We start from the raw sequence: 14,285 nt of genomic DNA, 5'->3' as shown, positions 1-14,285 counted from the left end.
AGACATGCTGCTGATTCGTCAACAGACCTTCAGTTGTTTTATATGAGGAAACGATTGGAAGGCATGGACCCCAGGGTTAGCCTCAATTACCATGCGAGAGCAGTAAGCAATGCAGCATGGGACCATAGTGGTATTGATCTACCCTCAGTGGGTGAAGGATAACTATCAAAACACTCTGATACAGGCAATTCCCCTGTAACAGAATGACACTGAGACTCAGATCTTTCACTTTAAAGCACAAGGACCACTGTTAACAACTTCCAAAGACAATTTTAACAAAAACACAGTTACTCGAAGAACAGTGCAGATGTCACATTTGGTTGCAGAATGACAATAAAATCGGACTCCAAATGAAGATTCAAAGATGTCTGCATAAAGAGTGGAATGTCAGCTATGATATGACACCTTGAGTTTGAACCAAATCTATTTTTGTTATACTCTTGCAAGTGACGGGGCAAGTCGCGTCACAGTTTTAGAATTGTGTAGGCTTTTTGAATGGTTTTCAATGGGCAAGAAAGTAGCACAATTGTATTTAGTGAAATTTCATCCATAAACACAAATATAATTTTTTCTATATTTTATATGACCACGTTTTCATGAATTTGATGATATAATCGTCAAGCCCATTCCAAAGACCAGGGACATGAACACAGAAGTATGATGTAGGAACGTGTCACTTGTAAGAGGTGGTTTAACACCCGATAACAGAATGATGGTAACAGATTGACATCATGGGTCATTGATCTGTACTATATTAGAATTATGGATTTCATTCTCTTCATGGTGATGTATCCTGAATTTGTACACAAAGGTAGAAAAATGTAACATCCTCCTTTGCATGTTTGGGTATTATTCTACATACTGGCTATTATTCTAATGCACTCCACCCCCAAATAAAATTATCTCGCCCAGTAGAGCACAGTAGAGAACAGCACATCACAGTACTGTGCACAGCAGTAGAGTAAAGTAGAGTAGGGTATAGTTCAGTACAGTTTAGTACAGTAGAGTACATTTTAGTACAGTGCATTATAGTATGGTACATTACAGTATAATACAGTAGATTATACTCTACTCTAGTGTGCTCTACTGTACTGACCTATACTCGACTCTACTTGTCTTTACTGTACTGACCTATACTCGACTCTACTTGTCTTTACTGTACTGACCTATACTCGACTCTACTTGTCTTTACTGTACTGACCTATACTCGACTCTACTTGTCTTTACTGTACTGACCTATACTCGACTCTACTTGTCTTTACTGTACTGACCTATACTCGACTCTACTTGTCTTTACTGTACTGACCTATACTCGACTCTACTTGTCTTTACTGTACTGACCTATACTCGACTCTACTTGTCTTTACTGTACTGACCTATACTCGACTCTACTTGTCTTTACTGTACTGACCTATACTCGACTCTACTTGTCTTTACTGTACTGACCTATACTCGACTCTACTTGTCTTTACTGTACTGACCTATACTCGACTCTACTTGTCTTTACTGTACTGACCTATACTCGACTCTACTTGTCTTTACTGTACTGACCTATACTCGACTCTACTTGTCTTTACTGTACTGACCTATACTCGACTCTACTTGTCTTTACTGTACTGACCTATACTCGACTCTACTTGTCTTTACTGTACTGACCTATACTCGACTCTACTTGTCTTTACTGTACTGAACACGCTTAGAAAAAAAGGTTCCAAAGGGTTCTTCAGCTGTCCCCATTGGAAAAACATTTTTGGTTACAGGTATAACACTTTTGGGTTCCATGGAGAACTCTCTTTGGAAAGGGTTCTACATAGAACCCAAAATGCTTCTACCTGGTGTCACGTTCTGACCTTTCTTTTCTTTGTTTTTTCATTATTTCAGGGCGTGAGTTGGGTGGGCAGTCTATGTTTGTTTTTCTATGTTTTGGGGTATTTCTATGTTTCGGCCTAGTATGGTTCTCAATCAGAGGCAGGTGTCATTAGTTGTCTCTGATTGAGAATCATACTTAGGTAGCCTGGGTTTCACTGTGTGTTTGTGGGTGATTGTTCCTGTCTCTGTCTCTGCACCAGATAGGACTGTTTAGGTTTTCCATGTTTATTGTTTTGTGGTGTTCATGTGTACATTTACGTATTAAAAGAACCATGGACACTTACCGCGCCGCATATTGGTCCTCTGATCCTTTTCGCCTTTCCTCTTCAGAAGAAGAGGAGGAAATCCCTGACACCTGGAACCAAAAAGTGTTCTTCAAAGGGTTCTCCCATGGGGACAGCCAAAGAACCCATTTAGGTTCTATATAGCAACTTTTTTCCAAGAGTGTACTGTGCTCTTACTATGCTCTACTATACTGTATGTAGTGTTCAGAGAGAGAGAGAGAGAATTTCAATCGCTGTTTGAAATTCACCGCTCGACTGGTACAGAGATGAGGTAGTCATTCAAAAATAATGTTGTTATTGAACACAGATTGAGTCCATGCAACTTATTATGTGACTTGTGAAGCAAATTCTTACTCCTGAATTTATTTAGGCTTGTCATAACAAAGGGGTTGAATACTTATTGACTTAAGACATTTCAGCTTTTCTTTTTAATTAATTTGTAAATATTTCTAAAAACATAATTCCACTTTCACATTATGGGGTATTGTGTGTAGGGCAGTGACACAACATCTGAATATAATCCATTGAAAATGCAGGCTGTAACACAACAACATGTGGAAAAAGTGAAGGGATGTGAATACTTTCTGAAGGCGCTGTAAGCCTTAACTTCTCAAACATATAGACTCTTAGCTTTCATATGACACCTCATTTGATGTGCTCCTATGAACTTCACATTAGTGCTCATGGGGCTTTTTAAATGGAAATGCCCACCTCTGGTTTACACAAGCAAAGTGTCAGTGCTGGTTCACTGTCTACCATACAGTGTATATTATCTTATCAACAAACTGTCAAAGGAAGAGTAATATGAGCATCTTGACTGGCCACATTTTGATTCCTCTGATTCCCATCGACGCTGAGGAGTGTTCTCTGATGCATCCTATTTTCAGACAATCGCTCCTATTGGATGGTAAAAATAGTGGGGGATGTGAACGTGATGTACGGCTGATTGCGGAGATTAAAAGAAATGTGGGCGCTCTCAGTCTGTATGGTTGATGATCCCTTCATTCCACAGAATGAGAATTAAGTTTGGATTCCACCGGGTCCAGAACTTATTCTGGTTAGCCGAGTTAAGTACTTGCGGGGTACATTATTTGTCATAGTGGGCTTACATTTTATTTTCTTAAGATCAGAACTGTATCTTTCCAAAAGCAAATCATTACATGGAGACGAAGGGAACAGGATCCAGGATGAGAGGAAAGAGCTAAAAAAAGACTGAAGAACAAAGGAAATATGTAGACAGGATCTGAGTTCTTCAAGTTGTTTGGAGACTTAGAGATAATGTACATCTGAATCACACGCAAAAAAAAGTTTAAAAACTAAGTGGAAGAAGCAGCACTCCGCAATATAACATCCAAAGGTTTAGGCAGAGACACAGAGCACACATTAGAGGCCTTAATACATGGCAGCTGGTAGTAATTTCCTTCCAACATATTGGAGCACATCCAATACCTCGATTACCATTAGCATTCAAGTGCAAACTGCAAGTTCAGCACAGAAGAAGCAGGTGGGTAAAAGGCAGCTTTCTGAATGTGTCGCAGCCTGGTGTTGACTGCAATGTTGCTAACCATTAACCTTTGCCTTCCTTCTCAAATGTGTAACATATCATACGAACTGGACGATGGACATCCACAAATGAAAAGCATCTGACTTGGAGTATTATTCAAGGGGTAATAATAGAGATCCGTTAAAATCTCCACTATGGTTGTTATTTGAATACTGCCCAAGAATCCCCAGAACAATTATAGAAGTGGTTTCAGCAGCTCAGTGAGTTTTAACAAATATTTTAACAATTAATATTGTTGAATTAATATGTATTAATGAATTTGCACCACTTTTCCTGAGGGATTTAATAAATCCAAGGTTTTCGTGTTTGGTCCTAATGTTTAGTGCAGGAAAAGTTTACTTTAGCTTCCATTAACAAAAACAAGTGATCCCTAACTCATAATAAACAACCGCAAACTTCATTCACACTGTATCATACATTCTGCAACATGCAACAGCAAAAACACACCAGGATCTGTACAGCCTTTGAACAGAGAGCATAGGCCTTCGGTTTCTCTTGTTCTGTATCCTGGCTTTTCTCACAGAAGGCTTAAAAGGAACGTCAGAGGCAAAGGCTCTTTATGCCTTTTGGAGGGCTTTCAGACATTTGGGGGAGTGTATCGGCACACATCCTACGCATGATACCTAATGGCCTGCTATTTCCATTTCAACTCTCCTAACACTGGAAGGATCAAGCAACCACCACATTAGCATCTACCTGTGAAAATAGCATATTCACAGTGCCTTAATATATCACAATACATTCTGAGGACATTTCTCCTATATCTTTAAACATTATGAATTAGAGACATCTAAAGTTGGTCTATAAAAGCTTCTTGGCTCTCATACCAGCCATAATGTCAGGGTATGTCCACAACCTGGACTCAGGGGTAGACGTAACATAGTAAATGTAAATCCGGGAAACTCCAATTAGTATGATATGTTAAGTTTTGTTTGGTACGTATTCATTTGTGGATGTCCATCGTCCAGTTCGTATGATATGTTACAAATTTCAATTCATATCTTACGGAGGAGAGCTGAGCCCCTATTCACATCAACGGGGCTGTACTGGAGTGGGTCGAGAGCTTCAAGTTCCTTGGTGCCCACATCACTAAGGACCTATCATGGTTCAAACACACCAAGACAGTCGTGAAGAGGGCATGACAATGCCTATACCCCTTCAGGATGCTGAAAAGATTTGGCATGGGCCCTCAGATCCTCAAAAAGTTCTACAGCTAAACCATTGAGAGCATCCTGACTGGTTGCATCACCACTTGGTATGGCAACTGCTCGGCATCTGACCGCAAGGCACTACAGAGGGTAATGCATACGGCCCAGTACATCACTGGGGACAAGCTTCCTACCATCCAGGACCACTATACTAGGCAGTGCCAGAGGAAAGCCCTAAATATGGTCAAAGACTCCAGCCACCAAAGTCATAGATTGTTCTCTCTGTTACCACACGGCAAGCGGTACCGGAGCACCGGAGCACCAAGTCTGGGACCAAAATGCTCCTTAACAGCTTCTAACCCCAAGCCATAAGACTGCTGAACTGTTCATCAAATGGCTACCGGACTATTTACATTGACCCCTTTATTTTCTTCTTATCATTCTTATTTTTTGCACTGACTCTCTTGCACAGGCTCAAACCACACACACGCACATACACACAGACACACACAAAACACACACACATGCATATTGACGCCACACACACATACATTCACATCCCTTCACACTGTTCACTTACGCTGCTGCTACTCTGTTTATTATTTAAGCCAACCACCCTACCTTCATTTTGCCTTCAGTAACCTTCTGTCTGACAAAAGTGTAACCTGTGTGAAATGGCTAGCTAGTTAGAGGTGCGCACTTGTAGCCTTTCAATCAGTGATGTCACTCGCTCTGAGACCTTGAAGCCATGGCTTTTGTGGCGCTATAGGTAACGATTATTCGTGGTTGACTGTTGTTGATCTGGTTCAAGCCCAGGTTGAAGCAAGGAGAGGGATGGAAGCAACACCGTTACATTGGTGTCGTGATCCAGATCACACAGTTGGGCTCTGCCCAACTGCTAGGGTTGCTGCAGAGAAGGAGGTGGTGAGGGTAACCGGTGTGAAATGGCTAGCTAGTTAGCGGTGCGCACTAGTAGAGTTTCAATCGGTGACGTCACTTACTCTGAGACCTTGAAGTAGTTGTTTCTGGATTTTGTGAAACGATAGGTAACAATGCTTCGTAGGTGACTGTCGAAGTGTTCAGAGGGTCCTTGGTTCAAGCCCAGGTTGGGGCCAGGAGAGACGGAAGCATCACTGTTATATAACCATAGCAAACGTAACATGTACTAATCTGAGTGTCCCGGATTTACATTTACTAAGTCTATGAGATCAGGCTGATGTCCATACAAACCCCATTAGCCTTATGAGACAGTATAACATGCAGATACATAATAATATATTCCATTTAGCAGATGCTTTTATCAAAATAAACTTACAGTCATGCATGCATTTTACAGGTGGCCCCGGGAATCAAACACACAATTGTGGCATTGCAAGTACTATGCTCTACCAACTGAGCCATACAGGACCACATAAACATGTGTGGCCACGCCATCCAGACATGTCCCACACATACAAACTAAAGACTAAATGCAATGCTAGTCTCTAAGGGAATGAGTCATGTTGCTAAGATACCAATAGTCTGGCTGAAGAAGAAGTTTTTGTGAGTGTGCTGATTATTAGATGGAGAGAAAGACAGGTAAGTGGGTGGATGGAGCTGCATCAAGGGAGATAGTGAGAGAAGGCAGACTGGTCTCATAGATCAGACGTAACATAGTAAACGTAAATTAGTACATTATGTTATGTTTGGTATGGTTACATTAGACAGAAGATTACTTAAGGCAAACATGTCAATGGGATTGTCAGTTGGTTGGGTGGATGTATAATGCAAACATCTAGTAACCCAAAGATTGCCTGTTCAAATCTCATTTTAGATAATTAGCAACTTTGCAACTATTTGCTTACGAGATTTGATCTACTTTGCAACTATATATAATACGTTTGAGAAATTCGTATCATACTGCACGAATTGAAACTTGTAACATTTTGTACGAATAGCAATGCGTTGCATATCATATGACTAAATGACTCAAATGGAAATGGAAACGAAATGGATGAGGGCGATCCACAAATTAATACATGCCATACGAAACATAACATATCATACTAAATGGAGTGTCACAAATTGACATACAGAATCATATGAAAAGCTCTGAGACCACGTTGAAAAAGGAGGAGGTAGAGAAAGAGAAAGATAATGAAAGGGCAAAATAGATTAGACCCACTCTGAAGGGCAAGCTGCTCCTTTGTCTTCCTCCTGAAAACCACTGCTCACTTTGGCTTGAGTACAGGGTGCTTCTACCACTGGTCGTCACATTAACAATACTAGCCGTAGTAGAGAACGATATAGCCTACAAGTACTTTTAGTCATCATCATAGATGAGCTGCCTGCTATTAGCGAACCAGGTAATTACCTGTAGGAACAAGAAGACATCAAGAGAACTTGAGCTCTTCTCAGAGTCGATGCACACATTCATCAATGTCCTAGGTTAACATTCTCACACCGCTTCTCTTCTATCCATCAACCACTGCTCTTTTATTCCCCACCATTCATCATTCGGTGCACGTGACAAAAATACATGTATTTGATTTGTTAGGGGGAGCTTTGTAATTGCTCCTGTCACTGGTTATCAGGTGATCATTTCTCAACTGCTCCACTGCAGGCTCCTCAATGACTCCTCAATGACTCTTAATCAGTGGGGTGCACCACCTGCCGATAGGCTTTTAATACCACCTCTACCCCACCACCACATGCGCACAGTGATGACCTCATGAATCTCCCCTAGAACTCATACTTCCCTGTCGACACTGCTTAGACTGGGGGCTCCGGGGCTCCTGTCCGCATCAGCAGCACCATTGTGAATCAACTACCAGGTAGATATAACAAGTATTTCATGTGGTTGATTGTTGATCCAATCAATCAATTTCACTTTCTAAATTGCATCTATTGTCACCACTTGGGCATGACAATTTTTTAATTGGCTATTGCAAGGACTTTGTTGCTCTCCAAAATCAAATAACGACTTGTCTCGGATTTATACTTCATGTGTGACTTTCATCTCCAGCACTTCAATATTCTGTCAGTTGTATTGAGAGAGCCATTTGTCTTGGATACATCTGATTGATAAATTATCACACCACGGCAGAAAAAAAGAACTGTGCTCTTGACTAGACTCTGTTAGTACACTCTTAGAAAAAAAGGTTCTATGTCGAACCTAAAAGGGTTATTCTGCTGTCCCATAGAACCCTTTGAAGAACCCTTGTTGGTTCCAGGTGCAACTCTTTTGGGTTATATGTAGAACCCTTTCCACACAGGATTCTACACGGAACCCAAAAGAGTTCTACCTGAAAACAAAAAGGGTTCTCCTATGGGGACAGCTGAAGAACCCTTTTCAAATCAAATCAAATTGTATTTGTTACATGTGCTGAATACAACAGGTATTCAACCTTACCGTGAAATGCTTACTTACAAGCCCTTAACTCTATTTCTTAAACTGCATTGTTGGTTAAGAAAATATCTATTAAATTAAATAAAAATGTAATAAAAATGTACACAATAAAATAACAATAAAAAGTGAGTAGCAGCAGTGCGGAGGGAGGGGTTAATGTAAGTAGTCCGGGTGGCCATTTGATTAATTGTTCAGCAGTCTTATGGCTTAGGTGTAAAAGCTGTTAAGAAGCCTTTTGGACCAAGACTTGGTGCTTTGGTACTGCTTGCCGTGCGATAGAAGAGAAAACAGTCAATGACTTGGGTGACTGGAGTCTATGACAATATTTTGGGCCTTCCTCTGACACTGCCTAGAATATACAGTGGGGCAAAAAAGTATTTAGTCAGCCACCAATTGTACAAGTTCCCCCACTTAAAAAGATGAGAGAGGCCTGTAATTTTCATCATAGGTACACTTCAACTATGACAGACAAAATGAGAAAAAAAATCCAGAAAATCACATTGTAGGATTTTTTATGAATTTGTTTGCAAATTATGGCGGAAAACCATGCCAAGCGGTGATGCAACCAGTCACGATGCTCTCGATGGTGCCACTGTAGAACTTTTTGAGGATCTGGGGAACCCTTTTTTCTAAGAGTGTACAATTTATTCATTTTTGGGAGGGGGGGGTTGTGATTAAATAGGACATTGGAACGGCTGTCTGACTAATGTCTTATCACATTTATACTCTGCAAAGCACTAAAATCATCAAAACAAATTAGAGTGAATATGCTACAAATGTGTTCCAGTCTATTAGTGCATCCTAATCAGAATAATGATTAATCTTGTCACTTTCAATACAGACACAGCGTGTTAGTGTGCATATCCCAACATGATGTGACAGAATATTTGATTTCAGAGGCAGAGGTCTCCACAGTAAACCTATTCTCAGCACATGGGTAATGATTGCCTGCCCACGTTTTTTGAAGGGCATTGCTTGCATACTACAATGCACAGGTAACCTAACCTTGGAGTTTTGCCTAAACAGCAGCATGCTCTGATGAGAGGACTGTGAGGTTGGATGCCTTTGAGAGTCCCTGGCCAATCATATTCATCAGCCACGGCAAAACGTGAATATTTTAGCACATCACACTAACCAAGACCAATTAAAAACATGCATACAAAGCACAAACTTAAACATGACAGATTATCAATGTTTCAAAGCAGACCTTTGTGTTACAGACATTATGCTGTTTGCTTAGCAAGTACCGCTTGCAGCTCACACTGAAGCTCAAACCAAGGACCTTTGCTTTGCTAACACATGCTCCTTGACAACAAAGCAACCATTTAAGCTATGGAATAATATCAAATGCCATAGGTCCATCTGCAACATTTCAATCTAGCTGTGGAGTAAACTTAAGTACGTCCTTAATTCTGTTACATTTGCATTTAGCACTTTGTCTCCGTTGTGATGTCATAACTTGAGGATATTGGAGTCTGTTTACGATCACAGTCAGACTGGACTGGGGGTGAACTCATGGATGCCACCATTATAACTCCACGTCTATTTATTGATTATTATTTCCAGAAGTGTAGAATATCTGCAGGGCTGCAGGTAGGTAGAATAGGATACTGAACATTTTAGGTTTATTTAAGAACAAATTATTTTTTACAATGACGGCCTACCCCGGTTGATGCTGAGCCAATTGTGCTCCGCCCAATCACGGCCAGATGTGATGCAGCCTGGATTCGAACCAAGTACTATAGTGACGCCGCTTGCACTGAGATGCAGTGTCTTGGACAACTGCGCCACTTGGTAGCAAATCTGTAGAATAAGATTATAATCTGTGGAAGCTAGCCTACTTCAGACTGATCTCTCGTGGACATATTTGGTACCATAGAATGTTTAATTGTAATCTAATATTTCAAATATATTTAGTAATATAATCACTTTAATTATTAAATAGTTTATCCGGACTTTCCAATTGCATAGTGTGCACCATTAAAATGTTACAAGTATGTCTGTAATGTAAAGGTACCTGAATAGACTTTCCCCATAATTAAATGTACATGATAGAAGGCAGAGTTTAGTAACTTGTTCAATTGTTGTAGAGGAAACATATTACAAAGCAACAGAAACTGGCATTGACACCAAAATGTGTAATGAAAAGGTTGCATGTATTTTTGGGGGATCTGCATTACAGTGGTGAGAGAAAGTTAGTGAACTCTAGGATTTTCTGCATTTCAGAATACATGTGACCTAAAATGTGATCAGATCTTCATCTGAGTTCTAGTACTAGATAAAATTAACCTGATTAAACAAATATCAAATTAAAATCAATGTTCTATTTTTCCAAATAACACAAAAACAATTGTACTTTTTAATTTCTTTATTGAGCAAATAGATCCAACATTTCTTTGTCAGACACGTGAACCTCTTGTAATGAATTTCCTCTTCTTCTGAAGAGGAGAGGCGAAACGGATCAGAGGACCAATACGCAGCGTGGTAATTGTCCATGGTTCTTTTTAATACGTTAAGGTACACACGAACAACTGACTACAAAAAACAAGAAATGTGAAAACTCAAAACAGTCCTATCTGGTGCAAAGACAGAGACAGGAACAATCACCCACAAACACAGTGAAACCCAGGCTACCTAAGTATGATTCTCAATCAGAGACAACTAATGACACCTGCCTCTGATTGAGAACCATACTAGGCCGAAACATAGAAATACCCAAATCATAGAAAAACAAACATAGACTGCCCACCCAACTCACGCCCTGACCATACTAACTAAATACAAAACACAGGGCAGGGGCTCGGGACAGAGGGGCAGGGGCTCTGGCGCCTCTGGGCTGAGGGGCTCTGGCGCCTCTGGGCTCCGGACAGGCGGGAGGCTCCGGCAGCGGCGCCGGACAGGCGGAAGCACCTGCAGGGAGGAGACAGAGACAGCCTGGTGCGTGGAGCTGCCACAGGAGGCAGCGGTGCCGGACAGGCGGGAGGATCCGGCAGCGGCGCCGGACAGGCGGGAGGCTCCAGCAGCGGCGCCGGACAGGCGGGAGGCTCCGGCAGCTCGCCGGACAGGCGGGAGGCTCCGGCAGCGGCGCCGGACAGGCGGGAGCACCTGCATGGAGGAGACGAGAGACAGCCTGGTGCGTGGAGCTGCCACAGGAGGCAGCGGCGCCGGACAGGCGGGAGGCTCCGGCAGCGGCGCCGGACAGGCGGGACGCTCCGGCAGCGGCGCCGGACAGGCGGGACGCTCCGGCAGGGAGGAGACAGAGAGACAGCCTGGTGCGTGGAGCCGCCACAGGAGGCAGCGGTGCCGGACAGGCGGGAGCACCTGCAGGGAGGAGACAGAGAGACAGCCTGGGGCGTGGGGCTGCCACAGGAACCACCAGGCTGGGGAGACCTTCAGGAGGCTTGGTGTTAGGAGGAGCCTGAAGGACCGGGCTGTGGGGGAGCACTGGAGCTCTGGTGCACAACCTTGGCACCACTTCCCCAGGCTGGACAACTACTCTAGCCCGGACCCTCCAGAGTGCAGGCACAGGTTGAACCGGGCTGTGGGTAAGCACGGGAGATCTAGTGCTTACTACATGCACCTATCCCTTAGGCTCCACACCCACATTTGCCCGGCACGAGCGGAGCACAGGCAGAGGATGCACTGCACCCTCCCAGCGCCCCGGAGACACAGCACGCAGAGCCGGCGCAGGATAACCTGGACCAAGACTGCGTACCGGCGACCAGACCCGCTGAGAAGGCACCATACGCCCTGGCTCAATGACAACACTCGCATGGCACTGTCGGGGGGCTGCCCTATAGCGCACCGGGCTATGGGCACGCACTGGCGACACCGTGCGCTTAACCGCATAACATGGTGCCTGACCAGTAATGCGCTGCTTATCATAAGCACGAGGAGTGAGCTCAATTCTGCTCCCTGGCTTAGTACCACACCTCGTGTGCCCCCCCCAAAAAAAATTGGGGCTGCCTCTCGTACCTGTCGCACTGGCTTCGTCAACCTCATTCTCCTGTAACCTTCCTTGCACTGCTCCATCGAATCCCAGGCGGGCTCCGGCACTCTCCCTGGGTCAACCGCCCACCTGTCTATCTCCTCCCAAGTTGTGTAGTCCAGTTTCTGCTCTGATGCTGGCCGCTGTTGTTGCTGCTGCTCTTATCGCTGCTGTTTACCACGCCGCTTGGTCCGAGTTGGGTGGGTGATTCTGTAATGAATTTCCTCCTCTTCTTCCGAAGAGGAGAGGCGAAACGGATCAGAGGACCAATACGCGGCGTGGTAATTGTCCATGGTTCTTTTTAATACGTTAAGGTACACATGAACAACTGACTACAAAAAAAACAATAAATGTGAAAACTCAAAACAGTCCTATCTGGTGCAAAGACAGAGACAGGAACAATCACCCACAAACACACAGTGAAACCCAGGCTACCTAAGTATGATTCTCAATCAGAGACAACTAATGACACCTGCCTCTGATTGAGAACCATTCCTGGACCGAAACATAGAAATACCCAAATCATAGAAAAACAAACATAGACTGCCCACCCAACTCACGCCCTGACCATACTAACTAAATACAAAACACAGGAAATAACGGTCAGAACATGACACCTCTAGATTCATCTAAAGTAGTCCAAACGCTATATATTCTTATTCCTTGTACTCAATGATTACTGATCACACTGATCACATTTTTATCAAATTTATGCAGAAGTACAGAAAATCTTAAAGGGTTCACAAACTTTATCTCACCACTGTAATTTTGAACATTCGGGGAAGTTAGAGCCATTCTGTTTATGTAGGCTAATGCATAACGTTTCTCTGTGCCAGGGGCCACTAGATCCGGATGGCAATCTGTATATAGAAGTCACTGTTAATAAATATTTTTGTCTTGTAAATGCCAGAGAGAGGAATAAACATTGCAATCTGAGTAATGTGTCTGATCGTGTTAAGATTTGAGAAAGCTTGACTCTGCATCCATCTGAGTCTAATTGCATTATAATGTACAGTTGGGTCCGAAATGATTGACACCCTTGAGCAAAAATGTATGTTTAAAAAGTAAATACTGAGCTATATTGTATGCAAAAAAATGTGGGTAAATGATATTATTTTAAACTAACACAATTGCTCAAAGAAATATCTTTTGTTTAACAAGTAATAAAAACAATTCTCAAAATTATTTGGGTCAAAATTATTGACACGCCTGTTTTCAATTCCTTTCAATACCCCACCTTGCAAGGATAACGACACTGGTCATTCCAGAACCAAAAATATCCTTCATCTGCGCTTATAGTCTGCCCTCTTCAATTCAAACCACAGGTTTTCAATGGGTTTCAAGTCCGGAGACTGAGATGATGTGTGCTTGTCTTGCTGGAAGATCCACTTGCAGACAAACTTTCAGCCTCCTGGCAGAGGCAACCAGGTTTTGGGCTAAAATGTCTTGGTACTGAGTAAAGTTTGTGATTCTGTTGACCTTAACAAGGGCCCCAGGAAAAGTGGAAGCAAAATAGTTGCATAACATCAAAGATCCACCACTATATTTTACAGTCGGTACGGGGTTCTTTTCTGCTCATTCATTCTCATTTCGATGCCAAAACCACCACTTGCGTGCATGGCCAAAGAGCCCCATTTACATCTGACCAAAGCAACGGGTTTCAATCCATGTGCCTATGCCATTTAGAAAACTCCAGGTGTTTACATTTGTAGGAAGACATGACAATAGAGCTCTTTGGCCAAAATGAGAAAAGCATTAGCAGAAAATAACTCCACACCTACTGTAAAATATGGTGGTGGATCTGTATAACGGTTTGTGCATGTCGAACATTTCACTCCATTGCATTAGTTCTCCTTTAGCGCCAAACACACTTTGTAAATCTTTGCTAATGTGTGTTCATGTTGCTAGCAATTAAGTGCATTCCTTTTGCTAAACATGTTCCACATTTCTGTATAAGATAAAATGTGAGAAGGAAGTGTGTTAAAAGTTACATTATATTGCCGACCTGTAATCACCACCGCAGATTGTTGAGGACTGATTATTT

This window comes from Oncorhynchus gorbuscha, linkage group LG16 (assembly GCF_021184085.1).
Source record: "Oncorhynchus gorbuscha isolate QuinsamMale2020 ecotype Even-year linkage group LG16, OgorEven_v1.0, whole genome shotgun sequence".
NCBI lineage: Eukaryota > Metazoa > Chordata > Actinopteri > Salmoniformes > Salmonidae > Oncorhynchus > Oncorhynchus gorbuscha.
The sequence above is the reverse complement of the archived record's forward strand: the minus strand, read 5'-3'. Positions refer to the sequence as shown.